Here is an 11,132-nt window from a genome sequence, read left to right as displayed (position 1 = left end):
ATGTTCTTGTCTGAAACCGGCATGCCCAGACCCTTGACATTTTGTATGGAGCATCATACACTGGTCCTACATCAAACTTGTTTAAAGTATTCCCCATATGACAAACCTGGCAATCTCAAAAGATTCTTTTAGACTTATATCCTCTCCGCTACCATAGCCGCTTAATGCAGACCCCAAATTCGGGTGTTAACCGTACACAAACTTTCGGCTTCTGATTACCGCTATCGTACAGCGTGGGAATACCGCTTATTTTTATAATATTGTACATGTTTTGCTAAAAGCAGAGACTTAAATCTCACGAATAAAATGCGTAAGCAATTAGGTAAGACGTTTAACAATTTCGAAACAGTACAAATTTCTAACACAATTAATGAATTTATTACAAACATTATATAGTACATAAAATTATATAATATAACACCCTTATTAAATCAAGTTTGCATTTCACGAATTAGTGACAAATACATTATCCTTAATTAGGTAATGTTCTAGTAAAAATGTACATTTTTCCTTTTACTTAAACCCTTTTATAGACATATTTATACACTAAAATGCATTGTATCGGTTTTATTATGTAAAGTAAATTAAAATATTAACTTATAAATAAATATGGCATATCGGCATGACTACGCTCTGGTCGACTTTGGAAAAATACACAACTCTCATTAATACACTACGGATATGATGAATATTGAATAAATGTAGCAATAACCGTAGACGTGTGTTGTAGTAATTTAATTGAAGATCATCATCAGTAGGTAAACGCACATGCAAGAAAGCGCAATGGTAATCCTGTGATATGTATGTAGATGGTGGTATTTTTCATCTTCGGTATTGGCTACTTTTAAAAAAAACTCCTATAGGCGAGTTTTGTAGATAGGAATTGCTTCTTTGAACAATTTGTTAAATACATAAAGGATAATAATATTCATTAATACACTCTGGAAGTTCTAGTACAGACATGTCATCTATATGTATTTCAAAATTGCCGTAGACGTTTAATGTTATTATCAATCTTGAAATTATACCACGTGTGCGTGCATATATCATTGCTTCATCAACAGATATGTATCGATGCATGTTGTATTAAGTCATGCTACTTTCCCATAAAGCTTCCATAAGAGGGGTCACTGTGAATCCAATGTAACCTTGATAGCGACCATGGGATATTTGTCCGGTTGGTTTAATTTCTATTGCAGTGGTCTCCATGACAACTATAGAGCTATTTGGTAATGGATGGTCTGTTGATATATTTTGCAGTCACTATGGTTTCCATGATAACGTTATAGCGACCAGGTAATAGAAAGCCGGTTGGGTTTAAAAGAATGTTATAGCTTACATTTCAACAGTTAAAAGGAGCATAGCTAGCGGTAAACGACCTTCAAATGAAAATTCATTCGCCTTTGAAATGGGTTGTGTTATGTTGATTACGTATTATGTTTATACCGGAAATACCGCTGCGTAGTTTTGCATACTTCTAGATTCGAGAACGCTACCAAAGTAAATTTAAGTGACTGATTATTGTTTAATTCAATCATGAAATGTCTACCTTATCGCAGCTAACATGCCGCGGCCTGTCAGTCAAACTCGCCGGACAATATCCGACTGACAAATCAGCGTCCAGATAAGGCGGGGCTTATCAGTTGCCCGTTGCTATCCGCCATGACCTCCGACAATCTGCACTTACCAACAGTAGTGTAATTACTCTGTTTTCTGTATATTAAACACAAAATAGGTTTTTTAATAACTGAGAGATAGTAAAGACAAGGAAATTTATAATACTGACATTTTCCCTTATTGTTGCTCAATTTATGCAAATTATGCATTTTTAATGTGAACGTACATATGATAATATACGTATCTTTTACGTTAGTCATAAAACACGAAATGTCATTATGAGTATTAGGGTATAATATTGATGACATCTCGCGATATATTTATTTATTTTTGATTTTTTCTCAATATGCGTTAAGTTTTAAATCCGAAGCATATATATAAATTTGCTTTTAAAAGTGTTTGTACAAACTGTTCATATAGCTAAAGGTCACAAAACGTATATACGCATAGATAAGACAAAATCATCTTCGTAAATGACGCAAATCAATGTATAAACCTGTACATTTATAATGACTATGATCACTTCTAACTCCTACATGTATGTTCCTTGTAAGAACAGTTTCGCATTTCATTTAATACGGATATTAATTCATGGAGCGAAATATTACGGTAGTTATATCAATAATAATAAATCACTAAACTTGTATAAAAGGTGTTTTTTTAATGGAGAAAAAAGGAAGAAAAACAGCAAAATCCATTTCATCTAGACAATAGTCATTTTTTGTTGACTTTCGAAAGGAAATTAATGCATGTTTTGTTTCCCTAAATTTTATGTTTACATTACTACTGAAACAAATTCCGATGTTTTTTAGAAATTAATTTTTTTAAAGTTTACACATTAAATTATTTCTACCTGAATCAAGCATTGAATTTAATTAATTATAATAATTAACTGATTTAATGTTATACCTGTTTTTATTGCTATGTTTTACCATGTTCCATGCATTTTTTAGCTGATTGTAAATAAATTATACGATTATTCTGTATGATTATCGTCTGCTTCTGTGTTCATGTCGGAGGGCCCTTAATGAAGGGTCACGTGACACTGTAGGCGTAGCCTTATCGTAATCGGCTTGGTGTCAGTTAACACACAGATCCGTGAAACAAATCTCACAGTAATACCAATACGCAGTTTTGCTGATTTTTAAATTTAACAGTGATACCACAGCGTACTCTTGATACAAGAGGAAAAACATAAGCATGCTGTTTTATTAAAGCAAGTATACAAAAGCCAGAGCCGAAACATGTAGAATGACGATTTTTAAAGAAATACCGTTGCTTATTTTTGCATAGCTATTATATTGGAAAGAAATTCCGTAGTGTAGTTACTGTTTCTAAGACAAAGTACCATAGCGTACTAATGCTGTTTTTAAAATTCACAAACCTTCTTATTTTAATAAAAAAAGTACCATAAATTTTGGAAAATGTGCAATTTGCTGCTGTGGAACAGGATGTACCTATTATTTCGGTACGTTTTAGTCGTCTACAGTATTCCTACAGTAAAACAGTAGCGGTAACCAGCACCCTTGAACAATTAGTCTGCAGTAGGCGGTTAAGGTAGCGCGTCGATGTCCGGTAGCGGTATTCGAAAGGATATGGGGACATATTTGAAAATATTCGTTTCTCAAACCACAAGGCACAGATCTTTGATATTTGTGATGTAGCATTATAGCCTCTACGTGTTTTTTTTTTCAAAATATATACCAGGAGTCTAAATAAGTTCCACCCCTTTTAACCAACTTTCTTATTTTCAAAGCTACAGCAATGAAATTTGGACCATGTGGACAGTTTCGAAAATAATTATTAATGCGTGGCTCGGATGACCGTGACTATGCCCTCTTTGCCTATTTTCTTATTTGTAAAGCTACGGTAATGAAATTTAGACCATGTGTGTTGCTATGCAAACGAATATCAATGTTGTCCGTTGATAAGCTAAACTGTTACCTTTTGACCTATTCTCCTTTTTTGATATACTACAATGAAATAAGGACCATGTGTACAGGTTTGAAAACAAATATCAATGTTGAGCTTGGATTACCTTAACCACAACAACAATGCCAGTTCAAGAATCTATATATTCAAATAAAAGTAACATCAGATGGGTATTTCTTTTCCTTCATAAGCCGACCGGTTTCGCTTGTAACTCATCATTATAAGCACCGATTAGCGAAACCGGTCGGCTTATTAAAGAATATTAATTAGACCCCCATTTTTACGCTATAAAAGATTGTAGGAATTGATGAAATCCAGTAAAAAGCGTTAATACAATGTACAAAATGAATCATAAACTATATATGTTATATGCAGTAAACAAGTGTAAATCTTGTTAGAAACATAATAATTATAAACTATTGTACACGACAAAGGTGTAATAGAAGTACATAATGATACTGAATACTGTTTTAAGTGTAAATAAAGTTACCATATCGAATTAAAAAAATCTTAGAATCGTGTAACTTGTCTGAGTATATTTAAGCTATACAGTATTCTCCCAGTGTATCGTATCGATGTATTAAGGTACGTTTACCTCATCGGTTTTTTTATTTTGAAATAACGTGATTGGACAGGGTATGGCCGACGGTAATATGTTAAAACAAAAGATGAGATAGAAAAGAGAGACGAAAATGAAAGTAAATGTATGGTCGCTGAGCCCCATGGTCAGCATACGTCTTCCTTGAACTCCACAACACAATATTAATTAGATACGTTTGGAGCTGATACGATGAGATGTTTTGATAAAACAACGGCAGCACGAGAAATATATAGCTGGCACTAGTACTAGATATCCTAGTGATGCAGGTGTTGGAGTGTGATTCATTTTGTCGAATGGTATTAGTTAATGCTTTATATATTCTCGAACTAAGCGTCGTGAAGCTGGTTTCAGCATAGACCCTTGTAAGAGACACGAGTCTTGAATTGCCGGAGATAACGCGAAGAGCTTGTAACTGGATCTGTTCTAAATCGTGTTCCTCAGCCTGTGTAAATTTCAAGAGAACATTTGTCAAGAGTAAATTTTATTGAAAGAAGTAAATTTATACGTGTTCATGTCTTTTGTTTGATGATATCAAGGTGTGCACGCCACTGACCATTACTAGATAAAAGGCAATGTGTCTCGAAGACTTTGTTTGCTAATACCGACCAGCTCATGTTGTATGAAACCGATGTCACAGCATTGTGCCAAAATATGCCTATTGGCTTATTTCATTGAACACTGTGTTTGAAGAAAGTGGCTCGCCTGCTTATGCTTTTACATATCATCTGAGATCCGGTTACAAACAGAAAAGGGCAATAAACATGTGTTATACGAGGCATTTTGGAGGACACACTTAAACTAGGCTTTAAAGTGAGCCGGTCACAAAATCCGGGATAACTATTGTTTATTGGTCCTTATCCGTTTTACCCTTCTGCTATTAAACTGCTTGATAGTTATAGCTAGGATGTACCCCGTCAACCTGTTATCGTTCAGATAATGAAATGAACGTATGGACAAAATGAAAACAAAACACACTTAAACACAAACGTATTTAATATAACATATTCAAACATTAATTACACGAAGGCGGCTAAGTTGACCAAGTTACTTACCTAAAATTCCTGGCATTGTCGTGGCTTTTGTATATTGCTTTGTTGTCATACCCTATCCCTTTTACACCACATTTGTGTTCATGCATGTAGCTTTGAAAACAAGGATTTATGTCAATATGTCATCAGAAGACAATATAGAAATGTGTTTGCAATATCGTTTGACTTGCTTTATTTACCGCCGACAATCATAATACGGTTCAAAATATTACGGTTAATGTCATTATAGGACTCTATGTAATTTGGTTTACAAAAACTATTTCTATTGCCGTAGTCAGAAAAAAAGAGTAAAAATCCTGATACAAATTAGGATACTATTGAATCTCTTTGGCAAAACCATACACATGACTCAAATGCTGTAGCCGTGAACACTATTCAGTTAAGATAAATTATGTTTGCAAACAATATCTGCCGTTTATGTATATGTTTGCCTATCATTATTGTTGAAAATGAGCTTGCATTCTTATGTATTTTTATTTAATGTTTTGAATAGATGAAGATTTTCTACAAATGATCCAATATTTGATTTAGTTTAATGCCTTCAAAGAACTCAGTTCCTGAAAAATAGTTTTTGTTTGCAAAAGGTATGGCAAATCTTCTCATGTATATATATGTTATTCTTGGTATTTGAGTTACTAACCACTAACAGCTATAGGGGAACGCACCTGGCGGACACCCCCTCCCCCGCCCCCCCCCCCAAAAAAAAAAAAAAAAATAAATAAATAAAAAAAATAAAAAACTATAATAAATAAAATCAAAATAAATACATATTCCTATAATTGGATAAAACAATTCTAGAGATTCATCTTCTGATAACGTTTCCAATGTACTAGTCAAGAGGGTTGAGAGACTGGTTTGTTGGAATAAGATGTCTGCCTCCAATCCAAGAGTTATTTGGTTATATCCAACCTAGTGACAAATGGAACATTGTGATGAGGCTCTTGAACGTACACATTACGTGATTGTGCGGGGGGGGGATAAGAACATTTTGAAAACAATGGAGCAAATCTGGTGTATTCTGGGCATTCTTAGGTCCTTTAGTTGTCCATGTGTCTGTTACATCATGTACTCAAACAAACATAGTAGCTTTGGCTAAACTGTTTTATTTTTTGTCAGAATCATGTGGATTCAGCCATGTATTTCGCTTATAGGCAGCTACGTGCCTGGTTTCTACCTACCAAACAGACTTGGCTGTTAAGTTATCAACTTTCATCACAATCAAGCAATTTATTCTATATATATGTTTTATTAGACAAATCTTGCAATATAAGTTTAAGCAATATTACAACACAACTACATTAACTAACAACAAACATGAAATGGTTATAGTGACTTCTGACTTGGTCACAATTTATAGAGAGAGCAAAATAATTAATTTCCTTATTGATAAAAACTAGTTAAAAAGGTAACAAATCACTTAAAGTTCCAATATAGCTAATTTAAAAGTCGATACATCACTATTGGTTCCAATAGAGCTCTATAAATGGAGTTTATTCATTTAAGAAGTTTAAAAAAATGCTTTATTTTGCTGAAAAGCATTGGACACTTGCTACTTTAAAGGGCGCCTCTTTTAAAGCCTGGATCTTCAAATGATTTTGCTTTTGCTCTATAGTAATTTAAAGCTGCACTCTTACAGAGTGAATGTCTGGTAAACAGTGATATAAGACTGCTAACAAAAGATTTAAATGTAGTTGTTCATGTTTTTGTCAGAAAAGTAACAAGGATTATTAACGCTTATTTTATTTTTTAGATTTTGGCATTCATTCTTACAATTGAGATTTGTTCTGTAAGTTACGTTTATTTTGATAACTAAATTGAAGGCTTTAATGCCAACATGAGCGTATTCTGTGACAACCCCCCCCCCCCCAAAAAAAAAACAAAAAAAAAAAAAACATTTCATATCAGTGTCAAACTGTGAGAGTGCAGCTCTAAAGCCAAACTGGTAATACAAATTGAAAGCAATTAACTGTAAAAACAATAGCATTATGTGCTGATTGTGTTCCCTACTAAAATGTTACAAAATGGTCTGAGAAACTAAACATTTACTATCCCTATATTGAGCTGAGGTGAAATACATACATGTATATACTTACAAAGCATTATTCCTAAATAACATTTCATGCATTTCTAAAGATACTATTTCAGCAACTGTAAGTATCTTTTACTGAGAAAGTACACAAAGCTGGACAAAATCCCAACTCTTGCAAAGATAAAGACAGCAGATTGTCATTATATAAGTCATTGTTTCCAGGTTGTAGCGATATCATGTTAAAACTGTTAACAGCGCAATGTAACATCTCCACTGAGTCCAGATCTAGGTGGTGGGATAGGAGATAGTGCCGGTGTGTCTCACTCTGTGGAACTGCAGCCCACAAGCCTATACTTCAATACATATAACCGTCACGGATACCGGTGTTGCCATCCATCAATTCCCTGCAAAGATATAAAAAACTGATTTTAAAGGTTTATTTTAACCAAGCTACAACTGTACATTTTAATGTGCACATGGACTAGCATCTGCATTATAATAAATGTTTTGAAAATATTTATTGATATTCAACTTTTCAGCAAAAGCTGGGGTATGTGCCTGTTTAGTTGAGTGGTTTATCCCTTTTCCTAATAATTTACTGGTTTCCACAAGAAGACTCGAATCAAATTTGGGATCAGTCTCTTTTGTTACTTATTTTCTTTTTTTTCTACAATTATGATATCAAACATTGAAATATATATACATGTGATTGTGATACAGGTAAATGTAAGCATAATAATATTAATCATTTTCAGTTTCAGGAAAAAAAATTTTACCACAAAACATGACCAAGTCCCTTTAAGAGCATTTTGGCAAATGAAAGGAAATTGAGATGGCACTCATTTCTGTAAGCATGCATAAAAAACAAAGCATTAAGTTAAACTACAAAATGATTAATAATCAAAGGTGTTCGTCACATTGCCTGCATGGATACAGTAATACATTTCTTTTTTCGTTTTTATTATCAATATTGTTTTATTAAAAATATATTCCACAATTTTCCATGAAAGAAATTAGTATAATATATAAATAAATATAATGTTACTTAATAAATATGCATGTGTAAATGAACCAAACGCATGTAAACACACAAAATATGTGTGCATGTTTCTACAATTATATAGATTATTATCTAACACGGTGTATTGGTAAACAGCTCTTTTTTATAAATAAAACATTTTGCACTTCTTACCTGTGAAACGATTTTGGGATCAGATCGCTGACGCTGTCAAGGAAACAAGTCAATCCTGTGGTACATATTAAGCCACTCTCCGTTGTCTCATGAATGCAATTTCATATTCGGCTTTGATGGTATGTGTAATTCTAGAACCAGTCTGACTGAAATAAGCACGCTCAAGTCACTCAAAGCGGAATTTAATGTCAAAGACTTCTCTGTGATGACAATTCCGGTCCAAATATTACAGTTGTTGACACTTATACGCGAAATGTCTCGCGGAGTTCATGGACCAATGAAACCTTACTCTGAAACCGGAAGTCAAGGGTGGTAGAAAATCCAGGAAAACAGAAAAATGGAAATAAAGTCAAAAAAATCGTATGACCGGCGAATTTCTTCGCGGGTTAAGGTTGAGTATTTTGAAGATGGATATCATGTCCTTAGATTGCGATGACTGTCAATCTGCAGAAGTTCTTTAGAAGTGAGTAATAAGATGATTACGCGACCCGGGTAGAGAAACGTTCAATACCATGTTAGTATATTATACAGTACAAAGTGCATATTTAAAAAAAATACTATATCAGTCGGTTTGGATTTTAGGAATTAGGAATTCTGACCAATTTCCAAGTCTTTAGGAAATAACCAGCCATTCGCATCGGTGCTTGGAATTCCTAATCCTAGAAGGCAGTACTTCGGTCGAGCAAACAACAACAATTTTATGCATAAATATCGAGTTCAACATACAAATATTAACAAAGGGCAGTAACTGTCGTCATGGAAATATCAATTAAATCCTTGTTGACCTTGGTTCATTTGCAAAAGTCACAATCAAAATAATTTTCATAACCTTGGACTTCGGAGTTAGGAACGCGCGGATTTTACAAAATAGTTCAAATACATATCAGTTCAGAGTAATGCATCATGTGATGCATCTGTTGAATTACGATTTGCTATTAACAAATAACATTGTAAGACAGTTTAAAATTACATTAAAAGTTTTAAATAACATTCATGTTCTGAAAATGAACCGATCTATCATACCGCACTTGCAAGTTCCCAGGTCTCAAAATGGCGGAAATGACAGTTCCATGACAACTTTAGGAATTCCTAAAATCGGTAAATACTTCGAATAAACGTTATTTCACAAGATAAACTATGAATGATTACTTGCATACACTTGCATTGTATTATATTATTTGTGGATTAACATGTATACATAGTGTTTATGAGAATGAAACAGCAATTAAAGATGCACTTTTGCAGAGTCAAAATGTCAATGCAGTAATTTATTACAATATTTTTTAACATAATCGCATTTACCATTAATTATTCTAACATGTCATCAAATGTCATATAAAAAAGTAGGGAGGGAGATTCTTTATTTCCTCCAATATGAAGAGACATTACACATGATAATCAGAACATATACAAAGAAACATACAGTACAGTCTTATAGAACAAAATTTTACATAAATGTTATTCGATGAACATATAAATCAGGTAAGAAGGATAACTATAAATAATACAATGAATAATACTGTATTATAACAATGCATCTACACATGTACTGAAATATAGTGAATGAAACATAGTTTTATCATTTCATTTACCTTTTCTGGTGATACCTGATACTATAGGCTCGGTAGGCCTGCATGGGACTCAAACCTGCGACCCCTTGAGAGTGGTCTAGTGGTATAGGTGTCCGCCTCTCACTCAAGAGGTTGTAGGTTCGATCCCCATCAGGGGTTCTTTCTCATGGCCTCTCAAAAAGGACATAGTAATTGTTTCTGCCCAGGAAACGGACTCGGGAGTGATTCTAGAAGTTAATCTTTCGTCACATTATCGAGTTAAAATAAAGTTATATATACTCATCGAATCTGTGATTGGTGGTTGAAATCATATTTTTGCCCAATGGGATGACAGTATTTTTAAAATCTGCTGTACATTTATTAAGGAAATTATCAGTCAGCGGTTATAGGGGCTGGACGAGTAGACAAAATATAGTCACGAATACTAAGCGGGTTTAACGGTTGATAGTATCGATTTACCAAACCAAAGAGCTCTGCGACTGCATCCCATTAAATTGTTTATTTTGGTAAACAATATAATAACTGTGAACCATTACAAAGGTTATTACTTCAATAATTTTATGTGTATGTTAAGTAATAATTATAATCCCCTACCAATTTCACCGTAAGGGATGTCCGTCCGAATATCATGCACATCATTTTATTCATTGTTCGACAAAATTGTGGTTACCATGGCAACACAAATAGAGCAAATGTTACTTAAACTCGATCTGTAAAAAACTAAAAAGTGTTTAGAAACTTGATATGTCGAAATCGCCAGACGAAATGTGGTTGATATAACAACAAAAAGATTCCTTTACATCACTTGAATAGGATTCTTTTATAACAGCAAAATTATATCCAAATATTATCAAAGCTGCTTTGTATAGCACCTATGATACATTTGGCTGCTACAGTAGTGCATACACCATTCTCTTTAACTGGATCTTTGCCGTATAATGAAGTATTAAAACTTCATGTAATGCTGTATGCGGATAGAGGGCAGTAGGCCAACACTATTTTAAGTTTGTGTTGTACAAAAATGTGGCTGCTATCTAAACATTGTGTGTGTTTTTAAATTTTTGATAGTAATTTCAAATAGTCCTCACATTGTATAAGAACACTAAGGGGACTTGTGTATTAATTAATTAGCAATACTCAA

This window comes from Mya arenaria, chromosome 9 (genome assembly GCF_026914265.1).
Source record: "Mya arenaria isolate MELC-2E11 chromosome 9, ASM2691426v1".
NCBI lineage: Eukaryota > Metazoa > Mollusca > Bivalvia > Myida > Myidae > Mya > Mya arenaria.
Note: the sequence above shows the minus strand (reverse complement) of the source record.